At 41.2% G+C, this 16,225-nt stretch overlaps 1 protein-coding gene across 4 annotated transcripts in view; it reads right to left on the reverse strand.

Moving 5' to 3' along the window:
- Nucleotides 1–16,225, reverse strand: part of CDH8 (cadherin 8) — a 214,493-nt gene that overhangs the window by 172,378 nt on the left and 25,890 nt on the right. The window lies entirely within an intron of this gene.

Genomic DNA, 16,225 nt, shown 5'->3' on the forward strand with positions numbered 1-16,225 from the left:
TTTAACATGCTTTTGAACTTCTAGGTTGGCAGAAGCTGGATCAAGTAACAGGAGCTCACTTCGTTACGCAGCACTAGGGATTCAAACTGCCGAACTGCCAACTTTTCTGATTGACAAGCTCAACGTCTTAGCCGCTGACTCACTGTGTCCCCTGCATCAAAATTATACTGCCTTCGTTGTTTTTACGATGGACAGCAGCTTGATGAACTACAGAGCATAGTACAAAAACTTTTAAAATATCATGATTCAATCAACTTTTCTAGGAATTATATAAGGAAAGCATGAATTCAATTCTTCCCCATTAGACCCTATCCTTGTGACCATCAATAGCTTAAATTTGAGGCTCTTCAATCCATATTATTGAGGACTCAGCTCAAGACCAGCTAAAGAAGCCCTTGACGCTCCAAAGAGTTGCAATGGATGCTTAACATCTTTTCTTCGCAGACTTTTCCAGAAATGGGTATGTTGTGGTATATCAAAGCTTCAGACATTTACATCTACTCATCTTAATTTCCTACACTGATATGTTGCTGGAGGGTTTTAGGGGAGCTGGGGGAGGGATGAAAAAAGAGAAAAAGAAAAAAAAAAGATTTTTTTTCCCCCTACAACTTTATTATTCTTTCCTGGGAAGGAAGGACAGTGTTAAAAGTAATGATGATGACAAGGAAGCAAATGTCTGAGATTAGAAATGGCAGCAGATGACGATGGAAGAGTGTCAGTCTTTGCTATTGAATGCCTGCCATAGAAAGGCAGACAGAGATGAGCAGATGGGGAGTAAGTCAAAATGTGAGTACAACGTAGCAACTGCTCCTTCTGCTTCATGCCATCCTGTACGAAGAGGGGAGGGGAGAAACGAGAAGAAGGGCTGAAAAAGAAAGAAAGAAAGTAATTCTTTCTTTTCCCTTTTTAAGGAGAATATGGGAAGGAAAAACAAAGAGGAATCCTCTCCTCTCCATTGTGCTGTCCTGTGCTGTCCTATCCTTCCCTTCCCTTCCATCCCAGAAATTATATTTGGGACTTATTACTGGGAAAAGAGGCTGAAGTGGCATAATTAAACTTCTTAAATCCTAGCACTACAATACTGCAAGTCAACGGGAATTATTCCCCCGAGACATCTGTTTGAATCTCTCTCTCTCTCTCTCTCTCTCACACACACACACACACACACACACCATTCTTCTTCCATCAATTTACTTGACCCCTTCTTACAGTGTTTCTCCGATATATGTAATGGCCGTGAGTGCTCCATATTAACTACATGAATGATTAGTTGACTTATCAATTAGACAGTGTGGTCTCCAGTATATCCTCCTGAGCTATTCCTAATCTTTCCTAATAGAATTTGAGGGTGAAGAGGTTGGCTTGAATGAAAGCTCTCCATGACAGTGTGATGATGAGTGAACAAACAAAGAGTAAACAACCTGTCCAGGTTAAACTAAGTCAAAAGTCCATCAAGAAGAGGTCACCCATCTTCTTCCATGTCATTTAGTCAGTGATGTACATCCCTCTGAGGGTGACATTCGCTCAACAGACATAACCTTGTTTTGCCAGAGTATTTGGGACTAGAACTAGAGTCTTAGCTTCAGGAACCATTTGTTACATAAAGCAATTGTAGGTCTACAAATCTATATTTTCAGAGTCCCTCAGCACAAAGCAACCTCTGCTGATATTGTCTCGACTTGGAAGTTAACAAAGGTCAAACCAAGTTAATATTTGGAGAGAAGCCCTGGGCTGTAGGTTAGTAGAGAGAGCCCCAGAGATGACCCTGGAGAAACTATGAAGAAACGGTTACAAAAAATGAAATCATTCATTAAACCTTGGAAACAGAAAGTATTAGAGACAAGCTTGGTCTGCCTCTGCCCTAATTCACCAGGGTATAAGAGGGATAGAAGGCTTCCCAGATTCTGTTACTTTAGCCTACGTCAGTGACCGATAACATTTTTCTCCTCGTGTGCCGAAATCGAGCGCAACGATGTTTGTGCATGCCTACACCCATAATGCAATGTGCCCTGCCCCCCTGCACATGCGTGCACAACCCCCCATGCCCCCCGTATCCATGCATTTGACCCCCAAAACGCTTCCCCTTCAAATGCAAGAAATCCCCCCACACTCCGTTTTAGGCCTAGCAGGCCTCCCTGAAGCCTTCTGAAACCAAAAACAGGGCACGGAGCACAACACATACATTCCGCGCATGTGACCCCTATTCCCCATGCATGCATGCGTGTCTCCCACTTGCACAGCAGACCTGAAAATCATCTGGCCGGCGGGAGGTACGTGTGTATGCGTGGTGGAGCTGAGCTGGGCGACGGCTCATGTGCCCGCAGAGTGGGCTCCGTGTGCCTCCTGGGGCATGCATGCCATAGGTTCGCCATCACAGGCCTACATCAATAAAGTAGACTTCAAGTTGAGCTTTCAGAGTGTACTAATGGCCTGGCCTCCTTCACAAAGTTAATAGGATGGGAGGTCATCCCCTCCCTCCCTCCAAAAAATTCACAGAAGGCAACAATGGCAAAGAAGTTCTATGCCTTTGCCCAGAAAATGGCCCAGATGTGCAAAATGAAGCCATGAAGATATGCACTCAACATAAAATAAACATTTGCATTTTTAAAATATATTTTAATGACTTGTCCTGTTTTTTATTTCGAGTGAAAGAAGAATCAGCAAAGTGATTCCGCAAGTGAAGGGAGATAGTTGGAGATCTGAATCCCATCAGGAGAAACAATAGGTACTGGAGAAGCATGCCATCCAAAGCACCTCAGTCTGTCACCAAGTTTGGTCTTTTCTGCTGAAATATGCAGTATTGATTCAATGAATTTTAAAAAGAGAGCGAAGAGAGAGAAGGTTTTTTTTTTTGCCATTTTCAGTTCTCCATTATATTTACATCAGTTGCCTTCATCCCTCACCCCCCAAATACAGCACCTGCAACTGTAAAGCATACATTAAATTCCCATGGTTTCTACTACCCACCCCAAAAAAACCCAGACTGCATTATGGTCCTTATGCCATTGACTGCTCCATCCAATTATGCTTTCTGTAATACTAGCATATGAGAAACTGCAGTAGCATGCCTTTAAATGTCATTGCCATGTGCAGAGATCTAACATCTTTTTTTTCTTTATTTTACTGGAGTCTTTCCGAATTCTGCTTTTGTCACCAATGGAATGAACGGTGACATTTGATGCACTGTTGATGACTTCTCACATCTGCTACCGAGTTGCAAATGCATGCTGAGGAGACTCCAAATATAGACCAGTTCTACATCAAAGGACAGAGAGGGAAAAAGAGAGACATGAGCTCTTTCTACTCTCCCCCCCCCCATCATATCTGCAAGCAAAAGCAGCTGAGTACGTCACCAGACATATCATTCGACAGAAGAATTAGTTTGCTGTTTCTCTCCCAGTATACTTTCTCTAAGAGAGACAGAGAAGGAGGGAGGGAGGGAGGGAGAGGGGGAAGATGGAGGGAGAGGGAAGGAAGAAGGGAAGGAGAGGGAGGGAGGCAGGGACAGTGGGAGAGGGGGGAGAGGGGTAGGGAGGGAAGAAGGGAAGGAGAGAGAGAGGGTGGGACAGAGGGAGAGAGAGGGGTGAGGGGGGGAGGGAGGGAAGAAGGGAAGGAGAGAGAGGGAGGGAGTGACAGGGAGAGAGGGGGAGAGGGGTAGGGAGGGAAGAAGGGAAGGAGAGAGAGAGGGTGGGACAGAGGGAGAGGGGTGAGAGAGGGAGGGAGAGAAGAAGGGAAGGAGAGGGAGGGAGGGATAGGGAGAGAGGGGGGAGAGGGGTAGGGAGGGAAGAAGGGAAGGAGAGAGAGAGGGTGGGACAGGGAGAGAGAGGGGTGAGAGGGGAGGGAGGGAAGAAGGGAAGGAGAGGGAGGGAGGGACAGGGAGAGGGGGGAGAGGGGGAGGGAGGAAAGAAGGGAAAGAGAAAGAGAGGGTGGGACAGAGGGAGGGAGAGGGGGGAGGCAAGAAGGGAAGGAGAGACGGGAAGGAGGGAGAGGGAGAGAGAGAGGGAGGCATCCCCACAATCAGGTGATCAAAATTCAGAGGCTTGGCAACTCGTTCATATTTATGACTATTGCTGTGTCCCAGGGCGATCACCTTTTATGACCTTCTGACAAGCAAAGTCAACGGGGTAGCCGGATGGACTTAACGACCAAGTGAGTAACTTATCACCTGCAATGAATGACTTAGTAACCGAGGCAAGAAAAGTCGTAAAATGCGGCAAAACCCACTTAGCAAAAGTTAAGTCATTTAACAACAGAAACTTTGGGCTCGTTTGCGGTCAAAAGTTGAGGACTACCTGTACCATTCTTTTGTAAAAGCTACTGGGATCTGAGCAAGCCTTTGCAGTAAATAAAGACTGATAAATTCAATGGGATTAAATCCTAAACATGCAGAAGGCAGCATGCTTGCCATCAAATCCCATAGCAATTCAGAAGTAAGCTTCAAGGCCTTTTGAGTTCGCAGTTATGAAGGCGATTCTCAGCTAAACGGGGATTACATTTATGGAAGTTTTTCTTTTTTTAAAAAATCACTGCAATGTCTGCAGGAAGGGGAGACGACTTCGCTTTCCATAGGCTTCACAATGGGGTAAGTGGCAAAGGTAAAGGTTCCCCTCACATGTATGTGCTAGTCATTCCCGACTCTAGGGGGCGGTGCTCATCTCCATTTCAAAGCCAAAGAGCCAGTGTTGTGTGAAGATGTCTCCATGGTCATGTGGGTGGCAAGACTCAATGCTGAAGGCGCATGGAATGCTGTTACCTTCCCACCAAAGTGGTCCCTATTTTTCTACTTGCATTTTTACATGCTTTCGAACTGCTAGGTTGGCAGAAGCTAGGACAAGTAACGGGAGCTCACTCTGTTACACGGTGCTAGGGATTCAAACTGAACAGTCAAACTGTTCTCCAAGGCACCTGAAGGTAGAACAAGAAGCAATGGGTGGAAACTAATCAAGGAGAGAAGCAACTTAGAACTGAGGAGAAATTTCCTGACAGTGAGAACAATGAATCAGTGGAACAGCTTGCCTCCAGAAGTTGTGAATGCCCGAACACTGGAAGTCTTTAAGAAGATGTTGGATAGCTATTTGTCTGAAACGCTATAGGGTTTCCTGCCTAGGCAGGGGGTTGGACTAGAAGACCTCCAAGGTCCCTTCCAACTCTACTATTGTATTGTATTGTATTGAACTGACCTTTCTGATCAACAAGCTCAGCGTCTTAGCCACTGAGCCACCACGTCCCTGATGGTAGTATTAAACAATCAACTTGTTTAATGACAAAAATCCACTAAAAAAAAAGGAGTTCTAAAAGGGAGGGCATTTGCTGAAATTTTAATGTAAATGGTAGTGGTTCCATTCAAAAGGAGAGTTTACCTATGGAGAAACTGCATTGGGGAAAAAAAATTCCAGCATTTTGGAAATGTATGTGTCAAAGAACAAAAGCCAAGCGATTTGCATTAAAAAGACCAATTCTCCAAGGCTTCGGGCTGCTTCTCAATGTTGCAGACTGAAAAAAACAAAGCAAAGCAAAATAAATAAATAAAGCACCCTGGAGATTCCGGGAAAGTGAAGGTGCATAATTGTGGTTGATTATACAAGTAGTCAGATCCAAACCTTTAAGAGCTAAGCACTCCAAATCCACTTCCTCTTTCACATTTGAACTCCCCCCCCCCTTTTTTTTTTCAGGCTTTGCCTCCATTCTCTTCCTTTCTAGGATGATGTTTACTCATTTGGGCTAAAAAAAAAAATCCACCCAACAACCCGATCCCTTTGATGATGGGCGATTTGTTTGAAGGGAAAGGTGGATATCTATTTGTGTGTTGGCTCTCCTCATTGCACAATCCTCACAAGTTCAAGCACATTGTTGCCTCTGCAGATCAGGGAATTAAAAGCTCCGATATGCTCCACCAAGAAAGCAAATTTACATGTGTAAATAAATGTGAAGTATTTGGCGAAGTAAACAAACAAAGAAGAGCCACAGAATGGCTTTAGGTCCTCTGCCGGCTACACATTTGAGGGCTTGAAGGGGGGGGGGGGTCACAGCCCTAACAAACCCATGCAGGCTTTGGCCTACTTTCAATAACTATCTGCAAGAAAAACAGTTTAGACTTCTGGCAGGAGCAATCCGTCCATGTCTGCAGTGGAGAGAGGGAAACAAGAGACATACAGCGAAGAGGTGTCAGAAATAGGAATTTAAAGTACCTAAAGGGGAGAAAATGATTGTCCCAGCTTATTTTTAGCCTTGGCTCCACGGAACTGCTTGTTGAAAATCTAGCGAACATTGCCATACAATCAGACTTGTCTGGGGTCACAGAAGGGCAATGAGAAGGAAGGGCAAGGGATCAAATGTGTACTACCGCACCACAATGACACTGTCAGGGTTCAAAGTAAGACACCCATAACAAGCAGAACTCCGAGGCAAGCCATTTCCTCAAAGAACAGTTTTATTGGATAGATCATATTGGCACAAACTGGTGAAAACCAACTCTAAAGGTCTCAGCGGTTTTCGCCTAATTAAAAGTTTTTCCTTTTTTCCCCAATCAGTCACATGGTCCAATCAGAGTGCTGTCCGGTTGCTTGGAAACGTCACTCCTCCTCTCTTCAGCCATCTGAGGGAATGTCCTTGGTTCACAGGGAAAACTATTTTGTTTTGGCTACAAAACCCCAGAATATCTCTATCCCCCCCCCCTTCTATCCCTCAGCACCATTGTGGCAGCACCAAAGTCTCCGAGATGGCCTCGGCCAGATCAGCTTCAGGGTTGACAGCTACTTTTCCATCGATGTACATGTCTGCCTTGTTGCCACACGTGTAGAAAAGGGCAGAGCTTGGGTCATGGTTCACCATCTCAAGGTTGGCCATTGTTGGTGCTTTTAGGATTAATGATAAGCTACTGCTTGCTACCTGGTGGCTCAGTGGCTAAGACACTGAGGTTGTCGATCCGAAAGGTCGGCAGTTCGGTGGTTCGAATCCCTAGTACCACATAATGGAGTGAGCTCCTGTTACTTGTCCCAGTTTCTGCCACCCTAGCAGTTCGAAAGCATGTAAAAAAAATGCAAGTAGAAAAATAGGGACCACCTTTGGTGGGAAAGCATTCCGTGGACCTTCGGCGTTTAGTCATGCCGGCCACATGACCACAGAGACGTCTTCGGACAGCACTGGCTCTTCAGCTTTGAAATAGAGATGAACACCGCCCCCTAGAGTCCGGAACAACTAGCACATATATGCGAGGGGAACCTTTACCTTCACCTTACATTAATAGAACCTTGCAAGTATGAAAGTATTAACTTCTGCAATTCATTTAAATGCTCTGTTGATTGGCTAGGATGACAATAAACATTTAATTATTCTGTATCTCAATCCACCTTTGACTATTTTAGCATTTTTATCCCACTGTTATGTTACAGCACCATTTGAGAATAATGTTAACTGTTACAATTGAAATTAGTTTATACATTTGTGTGTGTGTGTGTGTGTGTGTGTGGTTGTTATAATGTTATGTTCCTGTTTATTACATGTAGGCTTTAACTTACAACCCTAATTTAAAGTGGAACTTCTTTTACTAAGTGATGCAGTCATTAAATGACTCACACCCAATTTTACAACCTCTTTTTACCACAGTCATTAAGCAAATCTCCTTAATAACTAAATTGCTTGGCAATGGATGTTCCAGTCCCAATTGTGGTTATACATCCAGGAGTATCCACAATTCAGAAAACCAGTCCAATGTGATTCAGATCATTTCAGAGTTTGTTGTTTTGGTTTTTTTTTATTATTATTTTATCATTTATTTACATTTATTGGCCGCCTAACTCCAGTGGACAAATCTAGAAAAAAACAGCTAAAAACATTAAATCAAGGCAGACAGCCCTACCTAAAATGATCTAATAAAGATCAAAGAAAACATAACATCAATCTGGCTTGGAAAGTTGATTTGATTTGGAGAATCGATGGAAACAGTGTTAAATGGAATCTCCATATAGCAGTTTATAGAGGTGTGTTTTTGAATAGGATGGTGGTAAGATAAATTCAGAGAGCAACACTAAGGAAGAGTTCTTCCTCCATATGAACAATAATGAGATGATGATGATGATTGTTGTTGTTGTTGTTGTTATTGTTGTTGTTGTTGTTGTTGTTATACAATTGTATCACAGCGGCCAGTTGTTTCACCGGATTTGGCATTGATTGCTAGTCGGGCCCCACCCAGGGGCCTAGGACGTCGTAACGTATTTTCGTAATATACGTGCAGATCCAAGCAGTGCAGCTTTTTGCAGTTGACTGATGGTGATTTTGTCAAGTTTTAACTGTTTTAAATGTAATTCCAGTGCTTTTGGAATAGCACCCAGTGTGCCGATTACCACTGGAATTACCACTTCTGGTTTATTATTATTATTGTTGTTGTTGTTGTTGTTGCTGCTGCTGTTGCTGTTGTTATTTTACACTCATGTCAGAAGCACTGAGGCTCTTGAAAGGATTAGCCAGTGACATCACCTTTGCCCTGGAGACCCCAAATGGGGGCTCCTTTCATGACCCCTGGCATTTCCCTGGTCTTGAAAATGGATCTGCTAACTTCCTGCCCAATATTTCAACCAATTGAGCCACCGTGGTCCTAACAATAGTAATAGCAATAGACTTACACTTATATACTGCTTCACAGTGCTTTCCAGACCTCCCTAATTGGTTTACAGAGTATGCATATTGCCCCCAACCATCTGGGTCTTCATTTTACCCCCTCCCCCCTTGGAAGGATGGAAGGCTGAATCAACTTTGAGCCAATGAGATTTGAACTGCTGAACTGCAGCTAGCAGTCAGCTGAAGTAACCTGCAGTACTACACTCTAATACTGCACCACCTCGCTCATCAAATAATCAGATTTTACAATGTCTATTGCAGCAAACAAACCAAAAAATCTCATTGTAGTTGCCAAATTGTTGCAAGCTCTGAATTAACAGTTCTAAATTTCATAATATTTTAATGGTATTTTATTTTATTAGTTTCCCTTTACTTACTATTTTACACAGTCCCTTCAGTGGTGGGATTCAAATAATTTAACAACCAGTTCTCTACCCTAATGATTTCTTCCAACAACCAGTTCTCTGAACTGCTCAGAAAGTTACATCAACTCGTTGTCCCAAAGTGGTGTGCACTGGCTGAATCCCACCACTTGAGTCTCTTGGACTCAAACATGACGGTGCAGTTGTATTTGCTGTTAATCTTGCAAAATATATTTTCTTTTAAAAAAAACCACAGGGATATTTTCTTCTTTCTTTTGTTATGTGCTCATGAGTGCAATACAAAGAAGTTTGATCTGTTAATCTAATATACTCTGTTCAAATAATAGCATTCATCTTTAGAATAACGAGAAAATGAGAATGTGGGAAATTAATAAATAAAGTCAAAAACTTTCATTGTGCTCCTTTGAGATTTCAAAGAGGTAGGAAAAAGTTCGATCATGGGGATAAATGACCCTATTTATATATCAGATCGAAGGTTTTTCAGGGCTGAAAAAAAAGTCAGAATAACTGTAAATATATATATTATTTTCTTGCTACTTTCGTTTATTGATTACATAATCATCACAACTGGCACAATTCTGCTGGAAGCTTAAAGCACACAAATTGGGGGCATAGGTTTCTTTGGTGCTGATTTAAGCTACAGCCATAGTAAAAAAGTGGAAAATATTAAAACTGATTTAGTTCAAGGATTTACACAAAGGACGTGATCCTTAATCAGACCATGTTAATTCCAGTCGTGGGTTCCGGATCCTGTTGCAACCGGTATGGTGCAATGGGGCCTGGCAGCCACAACATAAACATCCACAGTGCGCGCATCTGTCCTTACCTCGTGACGCCTCCGCAACGCTCCAGCTGCTTGGTGGAGTATCGCGCAGGCGCCATACGTTGCATGCACAGATGGCCGGTTTCCTTCAAATGCAGGTAAGAAAGGAGGGCAGGAGGGTGGGCCCTCCGCAGCACCATACCGGAACGGTACCCGGTGCTCCCGGAAGGCACTGGTATGCCTATACCAGGGCGTACTACCTGCAACCTACCACTGGTTAATTCATAGTTCATTATGAACTTACTTCACTATTTAATTCAGTAAGCAAAAAGGCAGAGTCCACTGTAAATTCCTAATGTTACATGAGACACACAGATCATTCACCAACAAATATATGGATGGACCTTTACAAAACAATTTATATAGTATTCAAGTTGCACTTTACTCTTGTGGCTTTGTGAGCATTTTCATGAAACATGGCACTTTTTAAGGATTTCTTTTGAAATTCTATACAAATTTCCCAGCTAAATATTAGTCAGGTCCTGCCCTCAGTGATTTTTACATCTAGATAGATTAAATGTTTTGGCCGGCAGAGACCAATTCATAATTAGAATGGGTCAACTAGCATTCCGTAGACAGGGGCTATGAAAAACCCCACTTATATCAATGTTCAATTTGGATAGAATTTTCATTCCATTTCTTGGAAAATAAAGAATTCATTGACATGCTCTGAACCAGTTTCAGATATTTTGAGCACGAGAAAGTCGAAGCAAATTCATCCTGTGGGACCCTGTTTTTTCCTCTTTCCTTGCCTAACGCTGTACAGCAGTTTGCAGACTAGACAGGCATGGTACTTGCATATCTGAATTTGGTCTCAGTTAAATGCTTCACCATTTTTGCACGTTTGGTAAAGTTTCTTTCTAAATACGCTGGTTGTTTGTGTGCACTTGCATAAACAGATGCATAGACAGAGTGAATTTTGTATGATCCATGAAAGAAGAATATGCAGTCAGGGAGTAGAGAGATTGTGAATTCGGGAACAGATCCAACATCCTCTTCCCTGAAATCATGTTTTGCACTGTTCCATCTGTTCTACAGAATTCAGAAAGTATAAAGTGGTCTCCGTGATTTAAAAGGGAAAAAAAAATCCCAGTAACATAGAAGAGCAAATGCTTTAAAAAAAATACTTCTAGAAAATGGACATGCCTGTTGGCACTATCTTGCCTTTTTCTTCCCTTATGTATTTACTAGTGAACTTGAATAATGATGGAAATTAAAGGAAGGCAGGATGCTTTAATGATGCCGTAATGCAGAGTATTAACTGATTTAATGTGGTGGTGAAATGAAGCTCCCAGAAACAAAACTCCCAATGCATCTCTTGTCCTATTTGCACCAGAGAAATTATCACACATGTGGTCTATATAAGACAGCACATCCTTTGAACAGCTTAGCAATATGTAGAAAGAATCAAGACAGGGGCAGCAATCTATTTTAACACACAATTTATTTATTTATTTTTTGGTCAGGGTATTTGATTGAAAACTTTCCTAGTTTAAATCCAGATGGGAATATGTTCCTATAAAAATGTGTTTGTGTGTGTGTTTGCATTCAAAAACAACAAAACAATTGCAATGCACTTCAATAAATTCTTTAGATATAGAGGAGGACCCATCATCAGTGAATAAAATTTGGCTCATAATTTCAATGAATGTAATAGAATGTAACGAAGGCTAAAGTCTTATTACAGATTAAGAATTTGAATAAGGGAATAATTATTTCCAAATAAATTGGATTGGGTGTCTTCTTTGTCTTGATTTTGTTAGGCGTAGCTATTGCCAGAGCCTGCACCAACGTAAGATAGAAATGCATGACTTTGGGATAAATTAATTCACCCGGTTAGCTCAAGATACTTTTCTCTCTGAAGCAGAGACATAAATGATAATCCTACACAGCCAAATCGGGAAACGTAATACCCAGAGCCACAGAACCTTTTTCTATATGTGACACAGTAAAGCCCTAAAGCATTCTCTCTATCTCCAGTATCCACAATACAGCAATAAAATGCTTCAAAATTGCCTGTCTTCCTATCCAAAATCTGATGCTTCAGACAGCTGTCTCACCCAGCTTAATTGTAGGGCCAGCTTTGTTAACATGCACAATTAAGAAGCATCTTGAGCTCGCAGCAAATATCTAATTCTAAATAAAATCAGGATTTAAGATTATTCAATATGTTTTTATTTTATTCCAATCTATTAAATCACAAGCTATGAAAAGTTTTACATAACGTCCCTAAAATATCTCCTTTAATTTCCATCATTGTGTATTTTCAGTGGTAGATTAAAAAGGGAGGAAGGTGAAATAAAACGAGAGAAAAATAATTTTCTTTAATGATTTTATCTTAACTTTTACAAACCACTGTAGAAGGTCTCCTGAAGGACAGTTGGACTATATTGAAAAGTTATTCCATCTGTTTCTTCGTCTCTCAGCAAAATCTGGTCTACAGGGTACATTTCTCAGCACCATATTCAAAATTATCTCAGAATATCAACAACATCATAAATGGAACTTTGTGGCATGTTTGACTAGACTAATAAGGGAATGGAAAGGCTGAAATGCAGGATATTGTAAAAATCTAGTCTTTAGCAATGTAAGCCATTACATTTAGTCACAATATGTTTTATATTTTTGGTCTTAGAATAATATTTGAACATATCAATTAATCTTTGCTATCTAAGGTTTTTGGATATGATTTCAAGAACCATGTTGATCCAGTGGTTAAGGCATCAGAGCTAGAAACTGAGAGGCCCTGAGTTCTAGTCCTGCCTTGGCCACAAAGCCATATGGGTGACATTGGTCCAGCCATTCTCTCCCAGCCCTAGGAAGGAGGCAATGGCAAACCACTTCTGAGAAACCTTGCCAAGAAAATTGCAGGGACTTGTCCAGGCAGTCTCTGAGAACCAGACACACAACTGAATGGAACAAGAATAAAACAAAAACCCAAGCTTTGGTGTGTAGGTTATGTAAACCCATGCCTTTGTATGGAAATAATGTTTGGCAGATTACAAAACTAGCATTTAATAAATAAACCTCAGTTGGCCTCTTGAATGGTATTGAAATTCCTCTACCTAAATATTGCCTAGCTCGCAATGACTATTTTTCATCTGACTCTTTCAGCTTAGCCTTGTAGAAGGTACAGTGTAAATGTATACTTCACCATTTAGTGTTTTCACACTTAAGGGTGACAGTACCAGGACTTCTAGAAGAGATTCCAAAAATACTGCCAAAAAAAAAAGGCAATATTGATATGTACATTAAAATACTGCTTCAAGATTCATATCCATCCCTTTCTGTTTAAGGTTTCATCGAAATGAATAAGAACATCTGGGCATCATTTCTTTAAAAATCATCTTGATCCAAATTATGTACAGGTTCTACTGAAACTGGTAAAGAGGCATTGTTGCCCAAACCAGAACGAGCATGTGTGCGCTTGCCAGAGTCCCAAAACTTTAAGATCTGCTGGCCGATAAGCATGCATGCACCGGCCACCTGGTCTTCAGCTGGCCGGAGCATGCTGACCAGCGTCCATGTATGCATCAAAAACCAGAAGAGTAGCTGGCGACAGTCCACATACCCACAGAGAGGGCTCTGCCTGCCACCTCTGGCGATTTTACTTTCTCCAAATGGGAACTAATGAAATCACACTGTACTTTATGGTTCAACGAATTATTTGCCCTTCTTAATTCTAAGCAGACATTACTGTCCATTGCTGATAAAAACTACCACTCCTTTCAGAGGTGTAGACAATAGTGAACCATTAACCTAAGCAAATAGGAAATCGGACTCTGCAACTACTGAAAATGGGATGCAAGATTAAAATTGGGGTAGAAACTTGGCGGTTTTCCTGGAATGCAATCCATGGATCAAATCCTGTTTGATTGCCTAACAATTGGAACCAGTTGGGAAGCCTTTGAAGGTTCCATTCTTAATTCTCTTATCCTATTCAACTTCAGCTTTTCTTTTAGTCCTAAATCTAAATAGAAAAATAGCTCAAAGACTTAGGAACAAGTACCAATATACTCAAAATTTGCTCTGAGGTAGACAAAGAATACATTCATCAAAAGGCCTGTTTTTCAATTATCACCATGAACTTCACCATCAGGTTCATCTCCTCCATATCTTTTTTCTACTTCGTTTGGACTGAACCCCGGTGGTAGACAGTGCTTTACACATTGTGGATAATGACTTCAGTTCTTAAGCATCACGACTGAGGTTTAGAAGGAGTCACCACAATCACAGCCAACTTGCCACCGCTAACTTACCGAAGCCAACTCACTGCAGGAAAACTAACTGTGGGACAATTCAATGCTGTATTAATCATTTCATTCCGGTACTTTTATTATTGGTGACCATGTTTTCATTGAAATTATTGCAACTCTTTCATTTCTGGATTTACTTTCTTTACTATGATTGACAATGCTTCCGTTGAAATTATTGTAACATTTTTTATTTGTGGAATTGTCCTGCAAATGAGTTGGCCATGAGTTGGCTGTGGCAAGTTGTCACTCGTATAGTTGGCCATGGCAAGTTTCCCCATTCAACACAACAGAAAACTAGATCTGACAAAAGAACCACAGGACAGTGTAAATATGCAGCTCAGATTGATATTTTAAGTAACAGCAGAATAATGCCAAGAATAAAAGCTTTATCTGCAACTTCCTTCATGATGCTGTCACCCCCATTTGTGGATTTTTTTCTTCTTCTTAAAAAGCAATCATACTCAATAACGCATCGCCAATGAATTAGGACTGCCCTTGTAGCTACATTTTAACAGATAGAATAAAACAGGAATTAGAAAGAAGATAATGTTGAAATAGTAAAAATGAAACATGCCATGGCATGAGCGGTTCAGATAATCTCATGCTTTTTAGGACTTGTTTCGATTTTTCTCAATCTGCATTTTGCCAGAACAATCAAACGGTAAAACTTATTTAGTGTAAATGACTTACAGTCTTTTTTTTAAGGGATGGGGGCTATACTAAATAAAATGAATTTATTTACATATAGTAAATAAATAACCCATGAAGACCAGTAAATGTTTGAGCTGCTATGTAGACGGGGGAAAGTTTGATGCATGAAGATGCTTAAAAGCCTGGCATTCTATTTGTACTGCTATACTGTGATTTCTATGATGCTTGATAATATAAGTGGTTTTGTAGTTATTCCACATTGTGATTGACAATAAAATGAAGTATTCACCTTAGCCCTTATTAATTTCTATTAGGATGGTTTATTTTGGGGGGAGGGGTGCCTTCTTCCGATTCTATGGGAACATAATAGGTATCATTAACAACGAAAATACAATATTTTTATTTTCTAGGAAGAAGGCACATATTAAATAGTTGTCACTCTGAAGCATACGTATTTGCTTGAAAAGAAAGAGTGTGTATATGTGAGAGATATACAAAAACAGAGGGGGAGATGAGAGACACATTTTGCTGCTATTTAAGATTGCCCCCCCCCAAAAAAAATGTTTTTCTAAATTTTCCTAAAAATTCAGAGAGAAATAACTGAAGTTAGCAATACAGTTACAATACAATACAATTGAGGCCTTTGAACTATGGTGCTGGAGAAGACTCCTGTGAGTCCCTTGGACTGCAAGGCAGTCAAACCGGTCAGTCCTAGAGGGGATCAGCCCTGGCTGTTCTTTAGAAGGCCAGATCCTGAAGATCAAGCTCAAAATACTTTGGCCACCTAATGAGAAGAATGGACTCACTGGAGAAGAGCTAATGCTGGGAACGATTGAGGGCAAAAAAAGAATGGGGTGACAGAGAATGAGGTGGCTGGATGGAGTCACCGAAGCATTTGGCGTGAGTTTAAATGGACTCCAAAGATGGTAGAGGACAGGTAGGCCTGGAGGAACATTGTCCCTGGGGTTCGTGATGGGTCGGACATGACTTCACAACTAACAACAAAGCAATACAGTAAAATGATTGCTAATGTGTGACTTGTGTATGTGAGAGATACACAGAAACAGAGGGGGAGATGAGAGACACATTTTGCTGCTATTTAAGATGCCCCACCAAAAATGCTTTTCTTCCTCATTTTCTTTTCTCCTTGCCAGTCCTCTTGCTTCTTCATATGGCCCCTTCTTCACGTCTTTAGCTCAGGTAATCAAACCTGCCTTTGAATTAATCCTATTCCGTATTTGTTTCAGTAGGCTACCTTGATTTTGGTCCCATTGTTTTCTCTTTTTTTTTATGAGATTTGATCCCTCACTATCAGACTTGAGGTCAATCAAAGAGATGAATCTCTTCCCCTCCAAATACTCATACAGCCAGCTTGAAAATATGTTCATGCATCCTGGAAGAAACCACCACTGCCTCTATCCATCATATTCTCTCTCACTCTGTGTGTGTGTGTCTGTCTGTCTGTCTGTCTGTCACACACACACACACACACACAC

The sequence above is a fragment of the Natrix helvetica genome (genome assembly GCF_964273705.1).
Source record: "Natrix helvetica genome assembly, chromosome: 10".
Taxonomy (NCBI): Eukaryota; Metazoa; Chordata; class Lepidosauria; order Squamata; family Natricidae; genus Natrix; species Natrix helvetica.